This window comes from Falco peregrinus, chromosome 6 (assembly GCF_023634155.1).
Source record: "Falco peregrinus isolate bFalPer1 chromosome 6, bFalPer1.pri, whole genome shotgun sequence".
Lineage (NCBI taxonomy): Eukaryota > Metazoa > Chordata > Aves > Falconiformes > Falconidae > Falco > Falco peregrinus.
Genome location: NC_073726.1, coordinates 55,966,227 through 55,977,951, shown reverse-complemented (window position 1 = coordinate 55,977,951; position 11,725 = coordinate 55,966,227). Strand labels below are relative to the sequence as shown.

General features: G+C 40.0%; 1 long non-coding RNA gene across 1 annotated transcript; it reads left to right on the top strand.

Annotated features, from left to right (window-relative positions):
• The first annotated feature begins 4,443 nt into the window (after positions 1-4,443).
• On the top strand, positions 4,444-11,367 carry LOC114012169 (uncharacterized). Its single transcript, XR_008747742.1, has 3 exons — positions 4,444-5,101; positions 5,471-7,486; positions 8,358-11,367. It is a non-coding gene; the product is annotated as an uncharacterized LOC114012169 (long non-coding RNA).
• The last annotated feature ends 358 nt before the right edge of the window (positions 11,368-11,725 follow it).

The following is an 11,725-nucleotide window of genomic DNA, read 5'->3' as shown; positions in this document are numbered from 1 at the left end:
ACCTGAAAATGTATCAGTCATAACTAATAAATATCGGTACTCCCCCTTTTCTTGGGAGTTCAGAAAAATCAACTTGCCACTGTTGTCCTGGATAATTTCCTCTACTAATGTTCCCTAGTTTTATTCTATTTGCTACATTGGGAGTATTACGTAAACACACTTTGCATTGCTGAGTCACCTGTTTTATTACAGTATATAAGTTTCACCCTATCAGTTTCTGATTTAGACTTTTATATAACGTATCAGCTCCCCAACGAGTCTTATTATGTTCTGTTAGGGCTGTGGTCCATATAAAATTGGATGGTATCACTATACGGCCATCTGCCAAATAAGCCCACTTATTTAATTTTATTTTACCGTTCATGTCCTGAATTAGCTTTAGGTCTTCTTTAGAATAGTTTGGCTCCTGATCTGTACTTACAGTTTGGATTTTACCGTCTGGTATTAAGGATAATTCCTCCTTTCCCACTTCCTCTGCTACTCGTCCGGCTTCATGGTTGGCCAGGCAGATTCCAATTTCCAAATCAGTGCCTCAGTGGGCCATCTTATGTTCTTCCTTCCTGGATGACCCTCTTATAACGGAGGGGGCCACTCCTCACATCAAGGTCTGGCATGGCATATGTTCCCACTGCTCAACGCCTACTGGGTTGCAGCCAACAGCAGAGCTCAAGATTCTTCTTGGTGGCAAACACAGAGGCCAACCCAGTCTTGCCCTTGACTATGATAGGAGGCACTTGACCAACCTTATTCCTTGTACTTCATTGTCAATGCAGAGTTTCATCTGCACATCCCATAATAAGTCACTGTCATGGCAAAACACACAGATTTACATTAGTAGAACTATTACAGAGTGTATTTTATTTTAGTTTTTATGCCAATATCCCCCACAGCCCTGCTGACCAAGGGATATTGTTTTACCTGAACTAGGCAGGCCTCCCGCTTATCATTTTTACTGTAGCAGGCAAAGCATTTTTCACCTTACCTGGAATTTATTCCCAGATATACCTGGTTAAAGATTTCTTTTACTGAAGCAATTAATTGTAACTAGAGGAGACAGCATACTAGATTAAACCATTTTCATCTACCAAAGCATGCTTTCCTTGCTGTGGAATGCCCAGAGAAACATCTTGCTAGACTCTAACTTTTCCTGATGCTTTCTGTTTTGTTTCTGTCAAAGTGTTTTTTCTGTCTTACAGGCAAGATTATTTTCTCTCTGGGGACTATGGGTTGGCAAATTAAATTGTATACATTTTTCAATGTTGTCAAAACTTGGGGGATTTTGGGTTTTTTTACTATAATTTTTGACAGGAACAGGAAAAAAACCAGAAGGAAATATATAGTAATTAAGATGTGGGAGGAGGAAAGAAGGTGAAGAAGCGCACAGGGAGGAAATGGGACTCAGCCGGCCAAGAAAAACAGATAGAACATGGAGGATGAACAGCAAGAGGTAAAAGGAGTAGTGATGGGACTTTCTTGTGCTCTTACTGTGAAAAGATAGGATAAGAAGTTCACAGGTATTACAAAAACTAAACTAAAAGGATCAATAAAACTGAATCTGTCACAAAGATTTTTCCAACTGTTCTCAGGCTAGGAGTCACTGAAATGGATTCATTTGCTTGGTGGCTCTCAGCAGTCTGTACAAAATGAGCTGATGGTTATTTTCTGAGGAAGTAGCATTCATGTCCATCTACAGGGCACTGATCAGTTCTTGTGTTGGCAAAATCTGGTAGAAGGCCTATTACAGCAAGAGCACAGAAACTAAACTGCTTTTTGCTTTAGCAGTGGTCTTGTGGGTTCAGCGAAAAACCAGAAGGGGAAGGAAGAAGTAGAGTGGGTGCAAAAGTTCATATGCTCCTACCCACACCTTGCCTCTTCTGAGGACAGACAAAGACTTTCACTGTAAGTGATCTATCCAAGGCAAAAGGTTCTCTTTCAAAAGCAATGCAGGAAAAAGAACCTTACTCTAATATTATTAACACTCAGCCACAGGGGGAGGACAACACCAGCTGTCCCATCAGTTTGTATATAGTATAGGTTGGCTTTGAAGCTGAAGTCAACTTAACAGGGCCACAAAGTTCAGCTGCTTGCTCCTATCCCCAGCTGTCTGCCATGCCTTTCAATGTGCTGATAAAAACCCTTTATGGGGATGTATTTTACATCAGATCACAGAAATTATCAGTTTGAAATGTAACTTTACAGGTGGGAAGATAGATTCCCCCCTCATCCCCCTTAATGACATAATTAACAGTGCAGCTTGACACACTGATTCACTGAGGAAGGATGAATCCCATTCACAAGGGAGCAGCAGCAGGAGGAATAAATATCCTGATGATGCGGAGAAAACAGTATTTGGAATGACTGCTTTGGGTCACCTGCTGAAGGGCTGGCTGTTTGTGGGAGCACTGGGAGAAGCTGTGTTAGATGAGGGTTTGAGGTCCTGAAGAGCTCTGCGCCTGGCCCACCACACCAGCCCTCCCTGTGGGTCTGGTCACCTGCAACTCTCTTCTTTTCGTAAGTATTCCATAAGACTAATATGACAGTATTAGTCATCCTGGCTGGGAAAGGTGGTGTACAAAGGTTCACACTCCAGCAGGAGTCACCTCTTGTGGGGGAGGGCAGCAGCTGGTCTCAGAAGGCAGGGCTGGTTTGATGAGGGTGGAGCCTCTTTCAAGAGCTTGTAAGCAGTACAGCTTAACTGGCTGCTGCTACCAGGGAATGAAGTTCTATGCATTCAACCCATTCCCTCATTGGTAGCTGTAACAGTAATGTGGTTTCATTTAAAATATGAGATGGTAAGAGCTTAAGCCACAAGGAGTGGTTAGAGGCATTTCTATTGATAAGGAACAACTTCCCCAAATCCCTTGGCATTGAAACCTGACATCAGAAACAAAATTTAACAACTCTTGGAGGGACAGGCCACAAGCAGCACTGTACAGAGGCATTCCTGCAGAGCGAAGATAGAAGGCCTCCAGATCAGCTCTGGAGCATGGTAATGTGTGGGAGCTACTATACTTGTTTAACAGGTTTAGTCGGCCCAGACCCAACACCCCTGGCACCGTCAGCATTTCTAGCACAGCAGACATCACCTCCTGGCAACTGTGAACTGACAATGTCTTCTTCCCCACCTGAAAAAATTGACCAAAGACACACGAGAGTCAGAAGGCTTCTCTGAATCTACGCATGGACTTGTCCCTCCCCTCATGTTGGGGAGAGTCCCTCCTCCTAACAATAAAGAGAAAAAGAGATAAAGGCAATGGGAAACCTGTACATACAAACTCAAACCTGTCCTCTCTAAAACTGTTTTGATCTGCTGAGGATAGGAGGTGGCACAGACACTGAATATTCTAAAGTACATCAAGCCAAAGACATTTGAGGCTTAATACTTTTGGACACAGGCCTTGTTTACATGTATGAAGTGGGTTTCAGGATCTCTGGCTAAGTTGGTGCCTAGAAGATCACTCCTCCATGGTTAACTGTACCCCCAGACCTCTTTCAGACACAAAATGGATGGGTCTGGCTTTAAGCTCTGTCCAGAGGCAGGGGAAAAAAGAAAGATGGCTTACAGACTTCCCCTTGGACACCTTGCCCACCTAATGCTTTAACTGAGCTGAAGGACAGTCTGGTCCAGTTTCTTACCCAAAGCCTTGCTTAGATTCAGCTTTATAGCTTCGAAGTGGAATGAATAAACAACTATCCTTTGTCAAATTTTGTCACTTAGACATTTACTCTAAGTAAATACTTTATTAAGAACTCATTTACACATGAAGCTTTTCCTGATTAAGTCCACGTGCGGATACTTTTGTTCTGAATACGGAATATCCATGTGCAGTTATTTCAGAGCAGCCATTGCACTTTCAAATTCATTGCCTCCCCCAGCTCACATTAAGTTCTAAGTGCTGCTAAAACAAACATATTTTTGAGAGCTTGTCTACCTGCCAATATAATGTAGAAATTGAAGGCAGAATGAGTGCTTTTCATGTTAAAGGGGTGAAAATAGCTGTTGTACTCTTTAAATTTACACCCCAAACTTGTTTCACAATATTTCATTTGTACAGACATATATATATATATTTTTTTTTCTTCCCCTGTGTCACCCTAAAATGCCTAGCTTTGCTAGAGGGAACTTTCTCCATTCCATACGTTCCATGATGACATGATATAAGGAAAGTTTATTGGACAAATATGAATATTTCAGGGGAAGAAACATATTTGAATGGTTATTTGAATAAAAATGCCTGTACAGGAGCCAATGCCATTGGGCTTAATTACTTCTTCTATTTATGAATGTTTAATGTTTAGTTTGTTATATTGTTATCTCACTATTTCCAGCCATTTTTCTATGTAATTTCCCTTGCCTCATCACACCTAATTCCATGGAAAGGTCCTCCTGCAATTAAAAGTAAAACCTATATGGGAATCAAAATATATTCCAAGCACAGTGTGCACACACTGACAAATCTGCTGTAATTATGGTTGATGATTAGTAATAAGTATGTATTAAAAAAGAAGATGGAGAAGAAAAGCAAAAATATTCTTGGCTTTTATAAAACTCTTCTAAAATTGGAGCATTTTTATTTTAAGATTTTAATGTTGTTCTTCCTAATTTCTTAAAGTTTGACTGACAAAGCTAAAGAAAACTCAGCCCTCCCAGTCTCCATGACTAATGGAGTCACAGAGCCAAAAATTCTAAGAATGAAAGTAACTATAATGCAAGAGGCACTGCTGCCAATTTGTTTCTGTTCAGAGGATGGGCAAAAGAGACTCACTACTGATGCCTGTCCACTTGCAAAGTCTGCTGGTACGAACATGTAACTATCTTAATAAACATTTCTCAGTAGAGGCAAGACCTGCTGCTAAATGTCCTATGCCCAAGGACAACACCGTAATCTTGATGTCCTTGTATAAAGTTTGCTTTTATTGATCCATGTCTTTTTTGCCTACCAGATGTGAGCAGATTGCCTGAATCACATGAGAACAACAATCTGGATTTGGCTCTAGGACTTGATCACATGAGAACACAGAGACATGTCAGCTGCCATGACCTACTTTAGCTTTCTGGGAGGAGATGCAGCCCCTTCATCATGATAAAGCCCTCACATAGGTGAGCACGTATGATCGTTTTTATGAGATTTGTTGTACCTATGAGGAAAAGCAAGTCCATCTCTTATGTAGAAATATGTCTGGTCCTGTAGGGAGTGTGGCAATGGAGGGCAGTTATCAGTTGTGCCTTTGCTATTCTTTTGAGCAAATAACGCATTCCTCCTGGCAGCTTACAGTCTTCTGGCTACCAGCTCAGCTCTGAAATATGAGCTATGGTAGATGGGGGGAGGGAAGGTCAGCTTTGAAAGGTGTGGGAGAGGATTTCCATTCCAGACATAGGCACTTGGTTACAGCACTATTGTGTACATCTGAGTTATTTGAATGATCAATAACAAAAATTCCCTCTCCTCCCCACTCCCCTCTTTTTTAGCAACCCTAATGTAAGCATGAAGGAAGATAAACACTTTTTGTTATATTCCACTGGTTTAGTAGTCCTGATTGCATTGAGCATTTCATGGTAAGACTTCAAAGTGCTTCTGCCTTTTCCTTTTACATATTGATGTACAGTTTGCTTGAAAATATGTGTCCTGCTCAAATTACATTAAGAAAACATTGGAACTATGATATACACCCACCAGCTAGACATAAATTGGCACTATTTGAAATTCTGCTGCAGCATTTCATCAGTTTTCAGCATTTTTTCTCTCATCCTAGGAAACAGGGTTTTACATACCTCTGCTGACATTTGGAGAGTTTAGTCTCTATGCTCTATGCAGTCAAACACTGAACATTTTGTGAAACCCCAGCATTAAAGAAAAAGGACTCATGAACAATGAGAGAAAAACAAGCAGTAACTTGTTTTAAAAAGTGAATAGCTGTGATAAGAGGCACTGTTAAAAAATACACATGTGAAATCCATGACATTTAAGCACATATATTCCTTATTTCTAGCAAAGAGATACACAATACAAATATGGGGCAATGTGTGATCCAGAACTGGTAGGATATCTTACATAATTACTCATGTGACTGCTCAAACTAGGGGAACTGTGAATTACTTTTAGTAGGTTAGAAATGACAGCAGAAGCAGGAGGCTCTTTGATCAATTCCACTTCTTCAGAAAAACTTTACACAATAATACTGCCTGAAACTGGCAGGAACTGGAGATACTTTCTTAGAAAACTGCCAGAAAAATATATCTCTCCCATACAGGTCTGATGTTTGTATGATTTGTTTGCCAATACATGCATATGTTTGGTGATGGAAACCATTTTCTGGCACTAAAAAAGGAGTACAAACTTTTCTCATCTTAGTTGGAATGACGCAGTTGTTGCTTAAGTGAAGTGAGACACCCTTCCACTCTAATGCAAGCTGAATGCTGAAAGTTCCTCAGTCCAGTCAGTATTTCAGAGCACATTCATTAGAATACCCACCACCACCCATCGGTAATCTACAGAAACCAGAAAACTGCATTTATAAAAACTGTAACTCAGACAAATGCTATTGTCCAATCAATGAAGGCAATTTTAAAAATCCCTCCAGGAATATCATACTAACAACCTTATCCCTGCTCTGAGGCAAAGCCCAATGACTTCTAAAGACCAGATGTATCATGATTAGTTGGTCATTTCATAGCTCAAAGAACTGTAAATATGGATGTTTATAAACCGTAGTCTGCACTGCTCTACCAAGGTACGTAATATTTTTGTGCTGCACATGAACTCTAAGTTACACTATACCAAACAAAACTTAGAATCGTTTAGAAGATACATTTGGGAGAAAAAAATAGACTTTATACTGATGTCCATGGAGACGTTTTGACCTCTGAAGGATTTCTGGAAAGAAGGATGCAAATTTACTTGTTAATTAATTCCTACGGTTTTTTGTGTGTGTTTGTTTTAGTCTTCATTTAATCTCCTTCACATTTTATTCATCTCCTCTGCCAGCCTCCCTTCATAATTTTTTGTATTTCTCCAATCAACAACGCTTTCTCCTTTCCTCCTATGCCTTGTGTAACTTTCCCAGCCTATTCTCTCTTCCTATTCTCTCCTCCCATTCTCTTCACTATACTCGCTTCTCTTCTGGTGCTATCTCATGGGACCTGTCCTTGACTCTTCTAATTTGATGTTTACACTCTGCAAGAAAAGAGACTAATGATAGTTTCACTTTCCTGTTCTGTTCCTCCTTCCCTCTTTTCGACAAGTTCTGAGTCAGCAAAATACTTAAGACAGTAAAAAACTTGCATTCATGACCAGGCTGCCATTTTAGATTATGGAGATGTGTAATACCTTGCCAATGTAAACTCTTCATCAGGAAATCTACAGCGAGTCAGTTGATTCTTCTCTGACCTTCTTCAAGCAGTTTTTCAGAGGTGCTCTGGGCTGGATGTGGCCATCATGTGAAAGAATTGAGAGCTTGTGCAGCAGCTCAGGTTCCCCCCTCTCAGGTAACTAAGAGAGACCACCAGGCAACACCAGCTGCAGGTTAGACAGTTAAAGAGGAGACTACTGATCCCCTAAGCCTCTCTAGTAACTCCATCCTGTGTCAACAACCATAGCGCAGAAAACATTAATAGGAGTTTTAGAGCATGGGACCTCTGGAGAAAAAACCCAAACCCTTAGCTTTAAAATTTATTTCTTGTAAGTCTCCATTATTCATTAGTTATGATTACTTGTATTACAGCAGACAGTTGCTAGTGCGTTATAACTGAGGGTTCAGAATAGTTCTAATTATAACAACTTTTTATACATGGCACTCTCTGAAGTATTTGTGTGTTTAAGCTTTCCACAATAAGCCTTGAGAATTGTCCCTGTTTAATCTCAGCTGGAAAGTATTTTGAAACGCTCTAAGCAAAATTAATTCATCTGGGTTTGGGGTTTTTTTTGTTTTGTTTTTCTGTTTGATTTACCATGAGGAAAGAAGAAAGCATTTTATTCTCTAAATACATTATTTGCCAAAGTTCTCACTGCTGTGGTCAAGAACCCAAAGTGGAGAGCTATATCTCTTGCTCTCAAAGATCTGGAGAATTTTAAAGCAACAGTAAACTTGCCCTTAAGCCAGACTACTTCTGGCCTCCCTTATCCCAAAGGCCATTACTTTCACTTTTCCAGTGAGAGGTTGAATTCCCCCAAGCAAGTGAATAAGTAAAAATGTTTCTACCCTAGATGTTAAAGAAAGTGAAACTAGAATCAAAGAACTACATGTAAAGTTCGAATATGGGTTTTTATCTATAAATTACAATAGAAAATGAAGAAAACAGAGTAACACAGATAAGCAATTACTCATCCTAGAAATATATCCTATTGTCTGTATTTCAGCCCTCAACACTAACAAGACTCAAATCATTTCCTAAATGCTACAGCAACAAAGAATTTGGTTTATATTGTATGCATGATAAAAATGAAGAAACCTTGTTGGATTCTTAAGAAGATGGAAAAAGCAAAGAAAACGTCAAACATATAATGACCAGCCAGGATCAGTATGTCCCCAAAGAAAGAGAAACAACATACTGTTCAGGTATCGTAAAGAACCATCAAAGAGCCCACATTTCTTTGTGTTACGAGTAAGTTAAAAGCTGACCAAACACCAAAAGCATGAATCAGGCTTGTTTACAATTAAAACCAACAAAAGCTATTAGCCAAATAGGCTCAACTTAATAACAAATCTAGAGACTTCGAGAGGTGACCTACCACACAACTTCAACCTCCAGCAAGAAACGCAAGGATTCTGTGGGTGTTTCCTTTACTGTATAATCCTGATTCATTCCTACAAAATGTAGACTGCATATGGCAAAGATTTTGTAAATTACCATAACGCTTACTGGAAGTATGGGATAATCTGGAGTTGCACAGACAACCTTCATTCTGGTATTTTTGGATTTCTATTGGTAATTGTTAACAGAAAATGAACAAAAACTGACCTATTTTTTTATTCTTCCCTAGCAACTCAAGCACATGATGTCAGCTTGACACTTCAGTCCTAGACAAGACATAGTTACAGACTTTTGTGACTTGTGCTAGCAGAGAAATAACTGGGGTTGCATGTTTTCATTCACTATGCTAAGTGCCATGCCCTTGCAAGTGGATTTTACTACTATCTGCTTACATCTGAGGACTAAGGAAATTTAGAAGTCATTAATTTTATTCCAGACCTGAAATAGAAATGTAGTACATCAGTCTTAAGCTATTCTGCCTGTTTCCCTTGAAACTGACCCTTTCTGCATCAGTCTTTCCATGTTGACTCCCAAATCCTTGCTCTCTTTTACCTCTATTTCTAGCCCATACTTTGTTGCCCAGCTCACGCAAATTTCTACCGTTTTCCTGCCAGGCGGGTTCCTGTCTCCTCCAAGATCCAAGACAGATGATTTAATACTCTTTTACTTTCACGGCCTATATTATCCTCCTCCAAGGCCTTGGCCCAATGGCTTAACAGCCTCCACACTCCACTTCCTCAATTCTCCACCCCATTTTCTTGATCAGCCAGTCTACTGTGCTTCCATATTAAACCACAGTCTCTGTTTCTGTTTTCTGTATTTTCTTCTGATGTCCCAATTGTATCCCTGTGATACCTGTGCCTCTCATGACTTTCTACCGCGCAGTCGTAGTTCCTGCCCTTTTTCCATTTAAATTAGGTCCCCTCTTTACAGTGCTTGGGCATCAATGGAGTAGAGTAACTGAGAGAGGCATTTTGGTTTTAGTCCTGTTGTTTGGCCGCAGTCCAGCCCACAAACACGTCAGAGCTATAACCAAAGACCATGCTCAGTCCTCTGCTGTAGAATGCTTGATCTGGATGCAAGAAATGTGACAATGGTTAATATACTGGTGTGCCGAGACCAGTATTTATCTCACTGATCAGTAGCAGCTCATTAACTCCCTACTCCTTAACTTCTTTAACAGCCTGTCTATACCCAGCTGCTGTCCTGCTCCATGCATCCTGATCAGCACATTTCTGAGGCAAAGACTGCCTCGGAGTCGTGTCTTTATAGAGCGTAGCACAGTGGGATCTTGGTTCAGGGTGAGAGCTAGATGGGATTATGATGTTCATGATGATAAAAAAATTAGTATGCCTGCTGAAACCATGAACATCCTATGTTTTTTAAAAGGGCTTTAACTTGCCAAATGTGTGTAGAACTTCGTAACAACAGAAAAAAGCACAGCCCCAGCATAAAGGCCATTTCTCTGCAAAATGTCAAGTTATTCTGGAGCTTCCTAATGTAAAGGACATCAGTATTTCTTAATGGAGGGAAACAGTCTGTTCTTTTTCTTGACCTCATTCTCGGAAGTAGAAGAATGTTTTTGACTGCAATTTTCTGAATAAATAAAAATGTAATCAAATGAACTACAAACACCAGGCATATGGCCAGGAAGTTTTAGCCTGAATAGTTAATATTTTGTGAAAATTTTTGCAACTGGAAATCAGTTTACCACAGGAAGTGCAGTCAACTTTAATTACAGGTGGTGATCATAAGTCCTTCCTATAAGATAGAATCACCCATACAAGTAAAGCTCTTATTTTCTAGAAAAAATAAGATTTTGTTTTTCATGGCTTCCCGTGTCACAGGTATAGATTTGTTGGCAGACACATCCATTTCTAATCTTCAGGTCTCAGTTTAGTGGATTCCTTAAAAAAAATTTTCAACTTCCATATTTTCATCCCTGCTATTAGCCCTGAAGAATTTTTTTGAGAGTAAGATGACCTTAAATCCACAGCTTTCCACATACACTCCTGAACTAATCCTCTCTCTCAACACCATGCACTATAACACCCAACATCCATGTCTAATAGGTGTTCTTGTCTTGCGGAGGGAGCTGGGGGAGAAGCTCCATGCATATGCACAGCTGTGGGGAGAAGAACAATCATTAATTAACTTTTAAAGTCAAAACTTCCATTAGCTGAAACCATGGTAGGGTATATACCTCTACAATGTTTAGTGGCTTTACTTCTTCATTTCTTTCTTTCAGTATTTGTGTCCAGCCATACTCAGGTACAAAGTCTAAGTACCAAACTTCCCTGCCTTAGCTCCATTTTACCTATGGCTTCCTCAAAATCTTAGTTCCATTACTGTTACACAAAACTTAACTACATACTTCCATTTCTACCTTGCTGTTGCATATTTCGAGCTTATTTTCTACCACTAAGGTGCATTCTGAGGCATAAGACCAGAAGATGTTTCTAGCTTGAAGTGCAAGAGGAATACAGACTCTATACTAAGATGTTTGAGGAAAGCCAATTCATTTTAGGTAGGTTAGCCTTAGGTGAGTTTGATAATTTGAAAGGTCTTCACACATCTTAACATCCTTCTATCGGCATATATGCTACTTTTGTGTGGCTAAGCATCTCTTTGAGTTTTCACATAGTCTGTCTTGACAGTCAGCAGAGAAGGAAGGTAGGAGACTGTGTGAAGCAGACCTTCTGAGAGGATGGACACAGGCACTTCCTTTTTTTTTTCCATGATAAAAAGGAGAGAATGGATGTAAGGATAGTCACCTCTGGTTATCCCAAAGAGGTCCGTCTGTGTGGCTAAAATCCAGCCAGGTCTGGGGCAGAACGAAGTATCTCTGTAATTCTGCATGCGCATGGTGTGTAACACAATGCAACAGCTTAGGGTAGGCAAGAGGAATCTTGAGCTGACCAAACCTAATTACACAACTGGGAGTTTGGTCAGCACATTAGGTTCAACACCAAT